Here is an 18,907-nt window from a genome sequence, read left to right as displayed (position 1 = left end):
TGCATGAGATAATCTGCATACCAAGGAGGCAGTACATGCAGATCTTTCTCACCCATACTTATTTCAGATATTCTAACAACCCAAATGGCTGGGTGTACCTGAGAACTGAGTTGAGAATCCCTGCTCTAAACCACTAGGCTACTTTTTGAGATTCCTGGGTGTACACATAAGGAAAACCTTTAATGACAACAGGGGTAAATTTAATGTTTTAAAGTTAGGATACTGAGACAGGATAAAATTCTATCTGAGCGATATGGTGCAGCTATTTTCACAATCCGGGGAACAGTGTTGATAAGATTCAGGGATGACGGAGAAATGTCTCATATATACTGAATATGCTAATTAGAGGGTGTGTACAGCTTCAACATGTTCAGATAGCACCATTTTAAGTGCTGAGTTACACCACCACTATTTATATATGTAGACACTATAAAATGCAGATTGAAGGGGTGTGTTTTGGGTACAGTTTGGGTGTCTCCCCCATCAAAAAAGTGGATTTCCCATTCTACAATGGAATTGTTAAGTAACATAACATACCATAGTATAGTATGTGACAGTAGATAAAAGGCCTATAATAATAATACAAATTAAACACTTTTCCTGACAGCTCCAAGGAAGGCTCAAATGTCACTCCCTGCTTGTTTGGACACAGGCTCTCCATCAGTGGAGGGCAACTGTGCTTACCTCTGCAGTGCCAACACCCCTTCAAACATTTGAGTTATTTGGTTCCTCCTCTACGATATATAACTTTAACAAGATGACCTGGTGCAAGGATAAACAGATGGAAAGAATGAGATACTGGTATGGCACACAAAATATGATTTATTGGATAAACACAAACTTGATGTGGTCATGTTTCGGAGAATGTCTTCATCGGGGAAGCATCGTTTCTTTATTTAAACTATTTCTAGCCCGCCTACAACTAAGCAGATGACAAAAGCACATACAAAATAAAATCACGCCACCACATACTGACTCAACCAAATTCCACTGCCAGCAGAAAACACTATCTGAGCATGCTCCAGCTAGAAATGCCTGTATAAACAAACAAGTCTTCAGTTGCTTTCAAACTGGGAGAAATCAGAAAGCAGTCTGTCAGATATGCAGGCAACCCATTTCACAACACAGTGCTGTCTCTTTAGTTTAAACATAATACATCTTCATTAAAGAGGGCACAGAGACCGAATGCATCCCTTCTGACCTTAAGCCCCTAGAAGGATGATAAAGTTGTAGTGCCTTAGCCATACACAATGGCGTCAGACTTTGAACTGATTTGTGAATAAGAATCAACAACTTGAATCTCATACAATAGCACATAGGTCAGAGAAACAAGATGGCGGCGACGTGATGAAAGTCCATGCTAAGATTCTGTCTTACCTTGAATTTTCATTCACTTATTTTCCCCGAGTTCTGACTACGGAAACGTGTTGGGACTATGCCTCATAGAAAACGCAAGGGCGTTATTCGGCTGGACCTTTCCACAGCGGATAAACGCAGATGGACCATTTCCTGACAAGCTCACCGGCCGTAATTGGAGGAGGGAATCCCTGCTGCAGCCCTGGTGGAAGGAGACGCCGGAGCCATGGGGTTTGAAACATCACTTTCACCCCCCCAGCAGCACGATCGCCACCAAACCCGGCAATGGAAGGTATGGGCGGTGTAAGTCCCGAAAAGCCAATGAGCTCGAAACACTCACATGGAGGAGGTCACCAGGAGGCCGAATCGACTACCTATCAAGGAGCGGATGGAACTGACTCCTTGTTGTTGGCGACACTTCAAAATATATGGAGAATGCTCCAGAAGTTGGAAGCATGCAAAATTGTCATTTCTTTAATAACACATTAACTATTTTTTCTGCAGCCCTCCAAGTACCTACAAATCCAAAATGTGGCCCTGCAAAGGGTTTGCATTTGAAACCACTGGTCTAAACGGACATCAAAGTTGTCCGCCCAACACTTAGAAGTGGGTCTCCTAAATGGCGCCATGCCCCAACACACACTTAGGGCTCCTTTTACAAAGCCGCACTAGGGCCTTAACGCGCGGAATAGCACACGCTAAATTGCCGCACGCGCTAGCCGCTACTGCCTCCTTTTGAGAAGGCGGTAGATTTCCGGCGCGTGTGATAAAACCGCTAGCACGGCTTTGTAAAAGGAGCCCTTAGCGAATGTTAAAATGTTCTGAAGTAACTTGCTTGTGCATGCTAAGTGCGCATTATTTGTAAACTGCCCTGATCCAGGAATGCTGGGCAGTATATCAAGTCTGTTAACCCTTTATTTGGCATTGCTGCTCAGAAGCAACATGTGTCTTCTATGGCTCTTACGGGAGATCTGCAATGCATCTCCAAATGCCTGTTTACTTGGCACTGTTCCTCTCGTTCAACCTCAAGTTACGTAAAGCAGCCATTTCACCATCTGCCAATTAAAGGACTAAATAATCATATACATATTTATTTTTGTATTTATTTTCTGAAAGGGGCATGTCAGATCAGAGAATGACTCCAACCAAATAACTAGCTACTTTAATTTGCACACTTCAAAAAATGTCCAATATCACGTTGTGCTAATTCAAAATACTTCCATCACACATACAGCGAAATAGATATCTATTTTATAAAACTCAAATTATATACCAAGAGTTCAAAAAAAATTATTTATAGATCTTCAGAAAGCTGTCAGGGACTATAGCTCCCGACAGCAGCAATCCTCATTGATCCATTTTGATGTACCAATAATAATTTTAACTTATTATATAGATATTCACTTTTTCAAAAATTACTCTTTCAAAATTGAATTTCAAAAACATATCTGTTATTGTGATAAACTTCTTATCTGGTGTTCAAATAAAAATCACCACCTCTCCCGACATGCATGTTTCAGCAAGTTCTTTCTTCAGGGTCGAGGGGTTATTGCTCCATGCCTGCATTTTTGAAAAAGTGAATATCTTTTATAACAAGAAGTTAAGAACTATTGTTGGTACATCAAAATGGATCAATGAGGATTGCTGCTGTCGGGAGCTATAGTCCCCGGCAGCTTTCTGAAGATCGACATTTTTATTCTGGAGTTTTTCTTCATTTGAAAAATGTTCATCTCCTGTATATCAATGTTTAAACATCTCCATCATATCCCCTCTCTCCCATCTTTCTTCCAGAGTATACATGTTGAAGTCTATAAGGCTGTCCACATATGTTTATGACAAACACCACTAATCAATTTGGTAACAGCTCTCTGGACTGACTCCGTCCTATTTATATCTTTTCAAAGGTATGGTCTCCAGAATTGCAAACAGTATCACCTCCTTTTTCCTACTGGCTATTCCTCTCCCTATACACCTGAACATCGCCCTTTTTTTTTATTTTTTTTTTTACCATCTTATCATCAGACATAATCACCCCCAAGTCCCACTCTTCTTTCATATACAGAAGTACTTCATCTCCTATACTATGGAATACCGCAGAAACACTCAGGTGTCCTACAGCAAGTTCCTAATCTGCACATGCAAAACTTAGTGCTAAAAAAAATATGTAAAATTTTTCTGCAGAGAGGACAGGTTGGGTTGAGAATGGGCATTTTTGCGCAAATCAGTTAGCACAGCTGCATTACTGTGTGCTGATCAGTGCACGAGTCCTTACTGCTACATAATAGGTGTTGGTAAATGCTCATGTGCTAATTTTTTTTTTGTATGTCAACATTAGCACATGCAGCCAAAAGAACAAATACTGTAGGATATGTAGAAAGCAAGGATTCACTCTCACTCTTTATCCTTTGGGCTGTTTTTTGTTCCCGTTGGATGATGCTCTCCTATTCTGACCCTCATGCCCATTTTCTGGCTGCAGTAAAAATGGCCTTAGCACACAGGAAAAACCTGTGTAAGGGACACCAAGGCCATTTTCTACTACAGTTCAGTAAAAGGACTCCTAAGACATTCACATTGTACTCACTTGAGAAAACAAGGGCAAGAGGTGATAAGATAGAAATATTCAAGAAGCCTCATTAAAATACAAGATGATTCAATTTTCTATTGTAAAGAAATGGAAAACAGGAAGGAAGCAGGCTCAGGCTTTACAGAAATACATATTTACCATGGGCTCCTTTTATCAAGCCGCGTTAACGGTTTAACGCACGTAATAGCGTGTGTTAAACCGCCGGCCACTACCGCCTCCTCTTGAGCAGAAGGTAGTTTTTAGCCAGCGCAGAGATTAGCGCGTGATGAAGTCGTGCGTGTTATCCCCGCTAACGCGGCTTGATAAAAGGAGCCCCATATATCTACAAATTCAAAAAATATGCAAAAACCTGCATGCTGTCAAAACACTACAATATAATCACTGAGTAAATTTAAAATGCAATAAGGAAAAAAAGCTAGTGCTCAAAAGGTAAAACATTTAAAAATATTTGTATATTTATTTAAAATATTTATAATCTGCTTAAAAGCCTAACGGCCGCACGGCAACAGCCCCAAAGCCCTTTAAATCTCTATGAGCTTCGGGGCCGTTAGTGCGGCTTTGTAAAAGAGGCCGTAAGTGGCTCACAATCAAACATACATAATATCAATAAATAAAACATTTATCAAACTTAACAGAATAATATTTAACCATCAAATATCATCATCAAAAGGATCATCTTTCTTAATTTACTTTTCTCTCTTCTTCAGAACATATTCCACCATCCCACAGTCAAATGAGTACACTATTCAAAGCAAGAAATATAACATATCTATTTTCTCTATAGCCAACTCCTAGCCTTCACCTCTTCCCTCTAGCATCAAAGCTTGATTTAATTCTTACTATAAACTACACAGATTCATTCTGGAAAACTAAACTAAAACTTAACCTTATATACCAGGTCTTCAACCAAAGGAAGCTCGATGCGGTTAAAAATAAATTTAAAAAAATTAAGTAAACTGAAATACAAGAGTTAGTTTTCAAAATGTTTAGCAAATAAAAAAGTTTTTAGAAGTTTACGGAAGAGTTAGAAGGAACTGGGACACTTCAAAATTAGGGGAAGTTCATTCCATAGTTGGGGAAATTTAAACACCAGAGAGCTGCTAAAATTCTTAACTCCTTGAATTCCTTTCCTAGAAGGAAGAGAAAGTTTAAATCGATGAATGCCTCTCGCATATGAAAATCTATAAACATACCATAGCAGAGGAACAAAGATACCATGTAAAATCTTAAAAACAATACATAACACAAACTGAATTCTAAAATAAACCGGGAGCCAATGGAGAGAGAAAAGCACATGGTCGAATTTGCTCTTTCCATAGATCAACTTTGCGGCGGTATTCTGAATCAATTGTAGTCTTTGAAGGCAGTTCTTAGTGATGCCAAGATAAATGGTGTTACAATAATCTAACCGGGATAATATAATAGATTGGACCAAAACAGAAAAATGACGTTGATGGAAAAGAGATCTGACCTTCCTCAACATTCGTAAGCTGAAAAAACATTTTTTAACCAGAGTTTATTTGATCCTTAAAAGTAAGAGAAGAATCAAAAAGTATTCCCAAAATCTTAAAGGAGAACTCAATTTGTAGGGAGGCTCCAGAATCCAAAAGTACAGTGGGAGGAAGAAGATCCAATTTTGGGCCTAACCACAGAAGTTTAGTTTTAGCTGCATTTAGTTTCATCTGGACAGACATAGCCCAAGTTTGAAGTTTAGAGATACAGTGATTTATTTGAAAAGTTAAATTGTGTAGACACTGTACTGTACTGAACAAATGTTATAAAAGAAAAACCTACCAGACACTTCAAACACAGGATAAATCAATACAATAGATACATTTATATCAAGACATGTAGAACAGATCTCCCAATGCCAGGGTACTTAGATCCCAATGTCTCTGCATTAATCCTTCAATGTTATTTAAACAATTAGAACTAGTGGAGCCTATTTTCTGGTTTTGTGCATAATCTATGCACATATTTGAATTTTTAAAAAAGCCCAAAACACCATACACATGCACACACCAGGATTCCCATAAACCAGCACGTTCCAAATTCTGAGTCATGAACTAGGATGAGGTCACAAAATTTTTGGGGATTATGACTACGGCTGCAAAAATCAGGGCAGTAGCACTGGCCCATGCAGGCTGACAAAATGCTATAACTTCAGCATCTACAAGTTGTGCAGTTCTGCCTTTTTCCTTGTCTCTCTGGTTCCAGGCCATCGCATTTAAAATTACCTATCAAAATGGGGTCACAGCCACAAAGATATAGAAATACTGCCTTCAATCACTTGACTTGTTTAAAATTTGACGTGGATAAGAAGTAAACATGAAAGCTACTAAGAAATAGGTTAATTCAGACTGCCTTCTTCCTAAAAATATGTAAAAAAGATGAATACATTTTAGCTCCCATATCTATGGATTATTTTTTTTTTTTAAATGGACTAATCAAGACCAGAATTAGTGCATGGGTGGCGAGAACCCTAGACAAACCTTCAGCCTTAAAACCACCTAGCCTGCATCCTTCCCCTCCCAAAGATTTTAACATACTACAGATTTACGCAGTGCTCTATGCAGATACTTTTCTCTGTCCCTAGTGGGCTCACAATCTAAGTCTTGTACCTGGAGCAAAGGAGGGTTAAGTTACTTGCCTAGGGTCACAAGAAGCTGAAGTGGAAATTAAACCCAGTTCACCAGGATCAAAGCCTGGGGCACTAACCATTAGGCTACTCCTCCACAAACTCAACAGTTGTGATAATCACAAACATCCTACAAAACTGCAAGTTAAAAGTAAGAGATGATGGTTCTTTTGTGGCTGCCAAAACCTATTTTGCCTTGACAGCAGCTGCTCTTTATTGCCCCAAGAAACTGCTGCCCTAGGTGACCACTTGGTCTTGCCTAATGGTTGGGCCAGCCCTTATCCAAGACATTATATACCACTTTTTCACAAAAGCAAGTCAAAGAGATTTACAATTAAATTAACATTTTGCAGAAAAAGAAAATAGAATTGCAAAATGGATTACAAGAAATTTTCTAACTCTTGTTCCCAGTCCTGATAGTATATTTTTAACACCTCAGAAACTAAGCTTTCCTAACGGATACTAAATCCGATCTCCACCCAGTGCCTCCTGGTGACATGTATTTTAGGAATTTCCATCTCATAACATTTGTTTTCTAGATACACCAGTTTCCTTCCTTCCTTCTAGTCTGGAAGTCATATGTAGTCTCAAAACATCCATAATTTGGATGATCCAATTAAAAGTTCACAAAGTACAAATTCTCTCTTTTTTTCTTTTTAAATCTAAAACAGAATAGCACGGATAAAAGCTGATTGATCAACAATCAGTAAAGTTGTATTGAAATGCGTCCTCGGTGTCTTCCCCCTCCCCCCCCCCCGTTTCCGTGCAACATATATTTGGGTTTTCTTGTTCACTTGAAGGGTTCTAAGACAATGCAAACACCGGAACTCCTGGTTCGCGTCCCTGTTTAGAGGAACAATTCTGTGCAAGTATTCAGAAGTGCCATGCCGTACGCACTCAGCTACCCTCTTACCCCTCTTCAAGCGCATTCGTTCCCCCTCCCCCCCTTTTCCGCCATCCGGCACCTGTCCCAGCAACCCCCCTCCCCCTCCTCGCGTCAAACTCCTACCTGAGAGCGCGCACCACCAATCCCTCGCCTTTCCCTCTCCAGGGCTCCGTCCCCTCTGACACACAACCTCTTTCGCACAGACGCGTCCCGCCTCGCCGGAAACAGGAAGTTGCGTCGGAAGGCAGAACGCTGGAGCCCCGAGAAAGTTGCGTCACAGGAGGGCGGGGCCCCGGAGTAGGCAAGCTGGGCTGAGCCTGCGGCAGGCGAAGTTGGGGAAATTGCTGCTGGGGGGGGGGCGGCGGTTTCACGTACACGTACGAGTCTCTCGGTGATCAACCACGGCGTCCGAGTACCGCTTTCTAGTCCCTTCAAAAACGTTAGGGAGAGTGTGGCGCAGTGGTAAAAGCTAGAGCCTCAGCACCCTGAGGTTGGGGGTTCAAATCCACGCTGCTCCTTGTGACCCTGGGCAAGTCACTTAATCCCTCCATTCCCCCAGGTACATTAGAGAGATTGTGAGCCCGCCGGGACAGAGAGAGAAAAACTGCTTGAGTACCTGAATAAATGCATGTAAACCGTTCTGAGCTCCCCTGGGAAGAATGGTATAGAAAATATAAAAACTAAATCGATCGGGGGCAGCGTGAAATTAAGCTAGTCTTGACTATAAGCCAACTAAACAAAAGGTTTATTTTATGAGCATGAATGGTGACCAAGTTAGGGATTATAAAAAAAAAAAAAGGTAGCCTTCTTTTTCTTCGTATTAACACGTGTTTCGATGCTTTAAATAGGTTAAAGGGCAATCACATACCAACTTTCTATGGATAAAGGAGGATGGGACTGGGTAAGCGGTTTACAAGTGACTTGCCCAAAGTCGGAATCGAACACAACCTCAGGGTGCTGCTGAGGTAGCTACTCTAAGCACTATTTATTTATTAGGCCACACCTCTACAATTTAAGGAATGGAACCACTAAATATGAACATAAAAGCAAGTTTACAAAAAATAAATAAATAATGCATATTAATAGTAAAATGCCAGCTACATTTGGTGGTAGTTATTGTTCCTATTCAGATTATAGTTCTGGTCTGGTGTGGCAGTTTCTCTCCTGTAGTATTAAGGATTAATGTTTCCATGCTGTTACAGTTGTATTTTCCTTAAGCAGTTGTACTATGCATTGACCACGTTTTTTCTTTTGAATCTTCTTTCCTTTTATGTATGAACTGTTTGCTTGCAATTCCTATATTTAATGGACTGAAAAATGCAATCAGATTAAACACAATTTAAATTTTTGATTCAAAGTAATGTAACATTCTCCAGGGAGAATTAAATTGAATCCTTGCATGTACAATACACAGAGACTTAGGCAGAGACCCATCTACAAAGAATATATTCTTCCCAATTAATACTTAAAAATTAATAGAGCCTTTATATATTTGGAAAGATTAACATAACATTACAAAGTACCATATATACTTGAATATAAACAGGGATTTGGGGGCCCAAAAATGGGGATCCCGGTTTATATTCGGGCCAGGGCCCCTCTCCCAGAATTATTGCAGTCCGCCACCAAGCTCTGCACCCTGTCTCCCTTCCCTGCCAATCCCTGGTAGTCCAGAAGTGCAGCGGGCAGGAGCTAACCCGGTTGGTGGTGGATGCTGCAAGATCAGGTTTCTTCAGCTGCTGAGCAGTCCCGAGCAGGAGCGCACATTGGCGGGAGCCAATCAAGAAGCCGCTCAGTGCCGAGCAGGAGTATGCGGCAGCCACCACCGACCGGGTTAGCAGTGGGGCAGGAGCACAGAAAGCTCTATAGGACTTTGGCACCTATAATGCAAGCCTTTAAAACCCTGGTCTACATTACAGGCGCTTAAATTTTAATTTTTATTTAAGCGCTAATTACAGAATTGGCCCTTACTGCCTACAAAATAGGTATCAGCATGGGGAAATTAGTGCATAGCCATTAATGAGAACAATGGAGAGTGGGGCCATTTTATCATCATGCTAAATGTGACCTCAGCACATGGGAAAGACCCTAGGGATAGTGCTGGCCAATTTTTAATACAGCTTAGTAAAAGCTTAGTAAAATGTTTGTAACAGGACCTGTTTTATTGCTGCTTAAAAAAAAACAAAGAGTACTACTAGTTGCATCCATTATTTCTCCCTCCCCCCTTTCCCCATCTGCTTAAATACATGATGAGAGTTCTCCAGCTAAAGAGCTACACTGCTGGTTAGGATGATGACACCCATGAGTGGCTGATTATATCCTGCTTGTCCAAGCAGAAAGCTATTATGTTGGCTCCAGAGAATGCAATAATGAAACCAAAGGCAAAAGCGACAGAGGAAGAGGCAATCATTATTCACTATTAAAAGATGCACACTTCATTCCAACAGAGAAGGCAGACATGCAGCAAAAATGATGATATGGAAAACAAACAAACCTACCTAGGAATATAATCAGGAAAGAAAAGATGACAGCCTCACTTTAATTTTAAGTATACTCAAGCAGAAATGACAACCCAGAAATAAGGCACACCCTCTTAAAAACAAGGTTAGACTGCACAGCTCCATAGAGGATAATATAGTTTCCTCGGCTTCCAAGTTTCTTTATATATTTACATTTCTTATATACCGTTTCTATTCAAAGTACTCTTCAAGGTACTCTTAAGCATTTTCCCCCGTTTCTTAATTGATATACCACCCATTGACACATCCACAGAAAGCCTCCAATCAGTGGCATAGTAAGAGGAGGGGTCAGGGGGCGGTCCACCCTCAACACTGCCTTGGTAGGGGCGCTGGCACCCATCCTCCTCTCCGCCCCGCTCCTTCCTGCCCCCCCCCCTGCCACTCACATGCACCCATTCCCTCATATGTCTTTCATTTTCTCGTGGCGAGCAGCATCAGTGTCGGCTCTCCCTGACATCACTTCAGGGTCCTGCGCCTAGGAAGTGATGTCGAGGGAGAGCAGACACGATGCGGGCAGCGAGTTCATAATGCTGCTTGTGCCAAGAAAATTGAAGGGGGGGGGTCGCCCCCGCTAAGCCACTGCTTCCAATTATACATTATTAACAGGCAAACAAATTTAAATTAAAAGTAAAACAAACCACTGTACATTTAGAGAAAGTTGTAAAGCATCTGGTGCGCCAGTTTATTGAATTTGTAACTATAAGACAGACATTGGATTTTCTCTCCCGTTATCAGATATAGGGGCCTTTCAACTATAAAGTGTTACTGACTCACCAACTCTACCCCATCCCCTTTTACTGAGCTCTAATGGCATATGCAGATAACCTAAGACTCAGATAACACTGAGTTTCTCTAGTACAAACTTAACTGCATTTGTTTCTTCACTGGCCTGATGAAGTCCAGAAGGCCTGTCGCAGCTAAATTATGTTGCCTTTGTACTGGTCTACCACTCACAACTTGTTGATTCTTATTTCCACATATAACCCCCAAGATTCAATATGTTTTTAAGTTTTGATTTTAATGTTAAATTTTAATTTAGATGCGAATGTAAGATTATAATTTTGATTTTAATGTAAGAATTGTAATTCCTGGAGATGGCCAGCTTCTTACTAATTTTGAACTCGCACTGAACTCCTATTGGGGTATGCAGGTATTAGTGATTCATAAATGCTTTAACATAATGGTACATAGACGAAACCGCGTGAGACAATCGCACACGGACAAACCCGCCCAGGCGATCGCGCGAAGGATGTCAGTGCGCTGTATTAAAAGTTAAGTTTAAAGCACTCCGAGGGTGTGTGTTTACTTAGAAGTGTTGGCGCTGCCGTTGGGGGGAAGCCCCCCCACTTACAGAGGAAACTGTAATTTTTCCCTAAAACAGGGATTACACTTTCCTTTGTAATGGGCTCCAGCTCTTTAATAGGCTTGCACGATTTTATGTATATGGTTAATGTTTCTAATAAATAAATTGTTGTTCTATCTAGACTCTAGAGGTTGATGTGCATAGTCCTTTCCCCACTATTCCTTGTGCTTTGTTCTATTACACGTGGGGTTGTTTTTTCCTTTTTGTTGTGGTATAAACTACAGTGTGACACAGTCAAGCAAACATTAATGTTTTTGAATGTTTATACAGTATCACTACCTCTACTTTTCTCTATAAATGCTTGCTAGTGATGGTAAATACACTCTAGACATTTGTCAATAAAAATACCTTTGCATCTGGTATCAATGGTTGCTGGATTGTTCAGACTTTGAACTTACTATCGCACTATCTTATGATGAAAGGAAGGAGGACATGATCTTTGGTTTTATTTGAAGCTTTATAGCTAGGACCTATGTACTAGGTGAGGCACCAGTATCCCAGTCTGGTCTCCCTTCAAACTTCTAGGGACAAAAGCCGGACTGGGATTTTGTCATCCTATGTCACTAGTGTCCTAAGCCAATGCCTCACCTGGTCCAGTAACAGGGGGAGACTTGAGAGAGAAGGGGAAGTGGGGGAGAAGGAGAGATATACCAGATTGCGGGGGTAGGGGGGGCACAAATGTAATAGTTGGCTCAGGGTACCACAATCCCTTGAGCCGGCTGTTTATAGATAATCATATCCCAAAGCCTTTGACAATTTATTAAAATTGAAGCTGAAAATACAATTACAATTACTCATTCACAATCTGTAACACCCATAAGGCAGCCATTGATCTGATATAATATGGACTATGTTGAGTACAGTATAGGAGGACGCTGGAATGCTGTTGGAAGGAATTTAAGATTATGGTTGATAACTTTAGTCTACACATCAAGAGACACATTTAGAAAGTTTATCATTTGAGAATGGTGCAGGATTTATGGACACTTGAATGCAATTACTGCTGGGAATGATCAATTTACTTCTGAGCTCCGATAGACATAAATTAAGTACTGCATGACTTTGAAATGGTTTAAGGATTGCAGTTGAATCTTTTGATTTTAAAGATCGGAAAGAAAGACAATACAACATTTTTTTCTTCATTCAGTTCAATGTAGAGAGTGTGAATTTATATATATATATATCAGTTTTTGAAATAATTTCATGATTATCTGTATTGGGGGGGGGGCTGGGTGATTTCAGACTTGCTTTTATAAGCAAGAATTGTTTGTTATATTTGAGAGAGATTATTATTATTTCCTGACTGATGGTGTAGTGCTGTTACTTTTTTTGTGTTATGGGGGAAGGCTTGAGTAGGCTGGGGATATGTGTTATGTGAATGTGTAATTTTAAATTGTACTTTGAGCTGTGCCTATGTGATTTAATAAATTGTTGTTTTATGCATATTATATACTACCTATTTTTTTGTTGTATTCCACCATCATTAATGCATAGTAAGTAATTTATTTTGGTAGATGACAGTAGAAAAACATCAATTGCCCCACCTAGTCTACCCAATTATTCAGTCCATGCTGCTATGGGTGTGCCCTAGTTGTCAGCCAGAATGGATGAAGATTTCTCATTACCAGAACTTTTTTTTTTGTCTTCCTCCTTAGTGCTTTACTATCTTGTGTAAATAAGCATACTAGATACGAGGGGTGTTCAATAATTTAATCTACCTGAGTATGAAAGAAAATAGCAAACATGCTGTGACATGTCTCAAGGTTATTCATGCACAGTTGTGGCTCAGTGTGAGTCTAAGGGCCTATGGGCTAGATTCACTAAACAAACCGATTGTGCACCGATCGATTTGCGATCACTTTCCGACTACGGATCAATTCACTAACCTTCCTCCAGACTCCATCTGCACCCAATCCGATCTGCGCATGCAAATAAGTAAAAAGGCATGTAAATTTCTTAAGGCATCGATTCATGAAACCATTTCGTCCAAACCGACTGGCCTTTCTGATCCAAAAAGTTTCGACTGCTGAGGGCCAGTCGCTTTACATCCTCGCTGACTATTCCTGCCTAGCAACTGCCGTGTGCATGTTAAGAACCCCATTAAAATATATATCTACCCCGCAAAAAATCCAAAATATATCTAAACTTTAAATATATGTAAACTTTCATGTAGATAAGCGTTAGAAATCTTTTTTTGGAATGCGCATAGCGAGCACGGGAGTGAATCTCGAATTTGTAATGCGCATGGCGAGAAAATCGCAGATTAACCCTGTGCTCTCCTTGCGTATTGTACATTTCATGTATCAATGCCAAATTTTTAAAAAAATCAAAAATAACTTTTTAAGAGGCAGTTATCCCTCCCCCCTTCCTTCAAGCTAGATTGTCGCATGCATCTGACGTCACAGGGTCGCCTTTGGTGGCTTCGTGCTTCATGGCAGAAAGAGCTGCACAGCCTCCTGGAATTCGTAGGCTGTATATAACAGCGCATGATCCCAGTGCATTCAACTGCTGTTAACTGTTGTGCCTTCTAGCAACTTAACAGTTCTTTTCCTGAGTTGTTAAGCTGTTTGGAGTTGTTAAGTTGTTTGGACGCATGCAATGGTCCTCGACTTGACAGCTAAGCTTCAATGCTAAAAAATGTAAGGTCATGCACCTTGGCAGCAAAAATCCGTGCAGACCTTACACACTAAATGGTGAAACCTTAGCTAGAACTAGGGCAGAACGTGACTTGGGGGTGATCATTAGCGAAGACATGAAAACAGCCAATCAAGTGGAGAAGGCTTCATCAAAGGCAAGACAAATGATGGGTTGTATCCGTAGGAGTTTCGTCAGCCGGAAGCCCGAAGTCATAATGCCGTTGTACAGATCCATGGTGAGACCTCATCTGGAATATTGTGTACAATTCTGGAGACCACATTACCAAAAAGATGTACTGAGAGTTGAGTCGGTTCAACGGATGGCCACCAGGATGGTCTCGGGGCTCAAAGATTTCCCGTATGAGGAACGGCTGAAAAGATTACAGCTATACTCACTCGAGGAACGTAGAGAGAGAGGAGACATGATTGAAACGTTTAAATATATCACGGGCCGTATCGAGATAGAAGAGGATATCTTCTTTCTTAAAGGTCCCTCGGCCACAAGAGGGCATCCGCTGAAAATCAGGGGTGAGAAATTTCATGGCGACACCAGGAAGTATTTTCTTCACTGAAAGGGTGGTTGATCATTGGAATGAACTTCCACTTAAGGTGATTGAGGCCAGCAGCATGCCAGACTTTAAAAGGAAATGGGATATACATGTGGGAACTCTAGGGGGGTAATGTCATGGGGGGGTGGGTCATTAGAGTGGGTAGACTTGATGGGCCATGGCCCCTTTCTGCCGTCATTGTCTATGTTTCTATGTTTCTAATAAACTTCGAGACTGATCCATAAAAATAGGACGAACTCGAAGAATTCCGCACTTTGCTCACAAACCTCTGTTGCTATTTCTCCTTAAACCTCTCCAACAAATTTTTCAAAAAGCTTCGGTCACAGCTTATACAGCTTGCAACAGCACTTAAGAAATAAAGAGAGGTTGGTAAAAACTACAGTTCTTTATATTGCATTTTTTACAACAACAATCCTTTGCGGTAGGCGCATTCAGAGCCCGCCAATGACGTTCACGATTAAACCCTGCCCCATTTCTACATAGTGAAGTCCTAAAGAGCTAGCGCATGCGTTATGTGTTTCAAAACCAACAAGGATACAAGTGCGCACTTGCGATTGATCGATGTTAAAGCGAAACGTCTGTGCTTTGGATTCTTGCCCAGAAATAGCTAAGAAGAAAAAATTTAAAAAAAATTTTAATTGAATCAGGTTGGGCAGCCTGGATGGACCATTCGGGTCTTTATCTGCCGTCATCTACTATGTTGGGCATCCCTCTTTGCAGGTAGCCCAGAACTCTATTATTAGAGCGCTATTTTGGTTTAAGAAAAATGAACATGTAACTGAATACGGTTCTCTCAAACTCTTTTGGCTTAAGATTGAATTCAGGATCAAATACAAACTTTTATTAACGTAATGAAGTGTGCAAGGATGTGCTCCATGATATCTGGTGGAATGTGTAGTTCCATGTATTCCCCTTCAAAAGCTGTGTTATGCGTCATAACTTGTCTATACCATCTAGATGGGAGGTTAGAACAGGAATTCTATGAGCGTCGGAGCAGTTACTGCTGCTGCCGACGCTAAAACCCGCGCAGTGCGTTAGTAAAAGAGGCAGCGTGAGAGATATTTAGGACTTGAAGAGTGGAATAAGCTTCCATCTTACATCAAGCAGCAGAGAAATGTGGGTTTTTTAAGAAACTGTTAAAATGCCACCTATTCTGTATCATGAAATATATGAGCTAAGTGGGCAGTTGGAATGTAGCTGTTTTTCACTGCATGATTAATGCGTTAGACTTTGGTATTAAAGATTGATGTCTGTATAATATTTGATGTTATGGGTTTTTTTAATGTCCTATGTGGAACTTTAAATTGTTGTACGATGATTTTATTATGTACTAGTCTTTAAGGCCGTTACATTAACAGGTGCTAGAATAGATGTGTCTGCCTTTCTTTCTCTCTCTCTCTCTTTCTCTCTCTCTCCTTGGCCGCTTTCTGTCTGTCTCTCTCTCTCTCCTTGGCTGCTGTCTGTCTGTCTGTCTTTCTTTCTTTCTTTCTCTCTCTCTCTCTCTCTCTCCTTGGCCGCTGTCTGTCTTTCTTTCTCTCTCCTTGGCCGCTTTCTGTCTGTCTATCTTTTTTTCTTTGTGTCTCACTCTCTTTGGCCGCTGTCTATCTCCCTGGCCCCCTGTCTGTGCCGCCCCTGAGCAAACCAAGATTGCTGCCTGCCCCCCAGCACACCCCTCCCCCCAAAGCAGCCCCCTTTCCCTCTCCTCCTCCACTTCCCTGTGCAGCAGTAGCAGCACCCACAACCTGTCCGCTTCGTCCAGGCCGGACACCCTCCTGCCGTTACTCTCACCGCTGCACGCGACGCAAATGTGGTAAGTGTAGTCAGTGGCGTACCTAGCATATGTGACACCCGGGGCCCATCATTTTTTGACCCCCCCCATCTGTATTAAACACATGATTTTTAGTAACAATCCACATGTCACACAAGAGTGTACCTAGGAAAAGGCAGCATCTTACATACTGCAGTAAGCAGTACTTCAATAAACCCATTGTAAAACTAAACAAGCCAGACTAGTACAGATCAATCCTACACAGTCAATCCTAACATGTAATCACAAACTAACCCCTCCCCCTTTTACAAAACTGTAGTGTGGTTTTTAGCCATGGTGGTAGCTCAGATGTCAATGCTAAAAAACGCTCTACAGTTTTGTAAATGGGGAGATAGAATAAAAATATGTAGACAAAGGTTAAACTGAAGCACCAAGAAGCTGGACTCTGCATACAATGCAACACCACAGAAACTGCAATGCATCTCCCCTAAAGCAATAAATAAATAAATATAAATTTTTTTTCTACCTTGTCTTCTCTGGTTTCGTCTTTCCTCATCTTTATGTCACTCTCTTCCTTTCATCCACTGTCTACCCTCTCTCTGCCCCTTCTATATGGCATCTTCTCTCCTTCTATTCCCCTTCCAGAAACTTTATGCCTCCCCCTTCCATCTCTCCCTTCACCCCCATTGGTCTGGCATCCATCTTCTTCCCTTCCTTCCTCCAATGGTCTGGCATCTCTTTCCTCTCCTTCCCTCTCCCACACCCTCATGGTCTGGCATTTCATTCTTTCCTCCCACTTCCATCAGCATCTGCCCCCTTTTTCTTCCTCCACCATGATTCCATACCACCCTGACCCCCTTTCTCACCCTTCACCACACTTCCATACCACTATGATCCCACTTTCTTACCCTCTACACCCTTCCATACCACCCTGACCCCCCTTTCTCACCCTCCACACCCTTCCATACCACCCTGACCTCCTTTCTCACCCTTCACCACGCTTCCATATCACCCTGACCCCTCCCTTTCTCACCCTCCACACCCTTCCATACCACCTGACCCACTTTCTCACCCTCCATACCCTTCCATACCACCCTGACCCCCTTTCTCACCCTTCACCATTCCTCCATACCACCCTGCCCCCCTTTTTCTCCTTCTATCACCCTGCTATGTTCCTTTCTTTCTCTATCCAAATCAGCAAGGTCCCGCGACGACTGCTTCTGCTGAATGAAGATAAAGCATCATTTTAAAAAAGTGGATTAAGCAACCCCTTAACCACTAGTCTCTCCGCTGCGCTCCACATCAAATGCTTACAGTCCACATAATAACAACAAAAAGTGTTTCCAAAAACCATGTGGCACCGCGCGACTCCTACCTGCCAATCGGCAGAACAAAGCGGCACAGCGTCCCGCACCCCTTTCACCAGCAATCTGCGGCGCCGCAATTCTGGCAACTTCTCCAGCATGAAGAAGAAATAACCATTCCAGCCACTTCGTTTATTCGGCATAATCGCGTCTTTGTAGAGCTCCAACCAAGAAGCCTGCACTCCTCTGCTCTTAGTCCCGCGATGACTGCAGCTGCCAGTCCGCCCCCCATCACCACTTCTGGAGCAGAGGCAGCAGCGCGGGACCTTCCTGCCCTTCAGCGAGGCTGCCCACATAAGTATGGACAGCCGCGCTGAGGTGCCGTTCAGAGCAGCACGGGAGGCTCCGGAGTGTGGACCCGGCCAGCTGTGCACCCCCTTGGAGCGTGCACCCGGGGCGGACCGGGCCCCCCCTTGGTACGCCACTAAGTGTAGTAAGTGCGCATGCGCGCTTAGGGTTTTATTATAGAAGATGTTATGTTGTGCTCCGCTTGGTGAAAGGCGGATTATAAATAAAACAAACAAACCCAGGGATGACAGTTTCCCCAGAGGCAGCACTCCATGGGACATTTTCAACATTTTTGAACATTATCCCCACTGATCTTGATAAATTAAGCAGCTAGTGGCTCCACCTGTTCTTCAAGCTTAGCCAGTAGTCACAAGAGATTCTAGTTATTTCTGATGCAGGTTTGTTTTTGTGAAATACTTTAACCACTTCCATATGTTGACAAAGTGACTATTTGATGTTTAGAAAACAACTGAAGGCATAACCATACTGCACTTGATAGGAATGAAGAAGTCTAGGACTTAAAAAGAAAATGGGAATGGATTTTGTCTGGTGTGAGCTGGGAGTAGGACATAAAATTTAAGTGAGGGAAGGTATGATTCGTTTCATTCAGTTTTCATTTTATCTTGAATTTGTTTTGAATATCTAATGTATGTTTGTTTTAAACATAATGTGTATGTTGATTCTGCAATCTTTCAAAACATTTTCATCCATCCATTCCTTTGTTTTATCCATGCACTCTTGTCAGTTTTCTTCGTACATAATCCATCCCTGATTCAGCAGAGAAAAAGAAGCAAGTATCATCTGCATAAATACGGTATTGAGCGTCCAATGATGCAATGTACACATTGAACAGCAACGCTGAGAGTGCTGAACTCTGTGGCACCCCTCTCTTTGCTGGAAATGTTGCAGACATACTCTCACCATTTTTCACTATAA

General features: G+C 41.7%; 1 protein-coding gene across 3 annotated transcripts in view; it reads right to left on the bottom strand.

The window, feature by feature from the left end:
- Positions 1-18,907, bottom strand: part of PAK4 (p21 (RAC1) activated kinase 4) — a 165,350-nt gene that overhangs the window by 113,161 nt on the left and 33,282 nt on the right. The window contains exon 1 of one of the 3 annotated variants that reach the window (XM_033953587.1): positions 7,588-7,695. The exons of 1 other annotated variant lie outside the window; for it this stretch is intronic. The gene's annotated coding sequence lies outside the window, so the exon portion shown is untranslated. Of the gene's footprint in view, positions 1-7,587; positions 7,696-18,907 lie in introns of those variants that run through there. One more of the 3 variants, XM_033953588.1, reaches the window with a different exon arrangement.

Source organism: Geotrypetes seraphini, chromosome 8, assembly GCF_902459505.1.
Source record: "Geotrypetes seraphini chromosome 8, aGeoSer1.1, whole genome shotgun sequence".
NCBI lineage: Eukaryota > Metazoa > Chordata > Amphibia > Gymnophiona > Dermophiidae > Geotrypetes > Geotrypetes seraphini.
The sequence above is the reverse complement of the archived record's forward strand: the minus strand, read 5'-3'. Positions and strand labels throughout refer to the sequence as shown.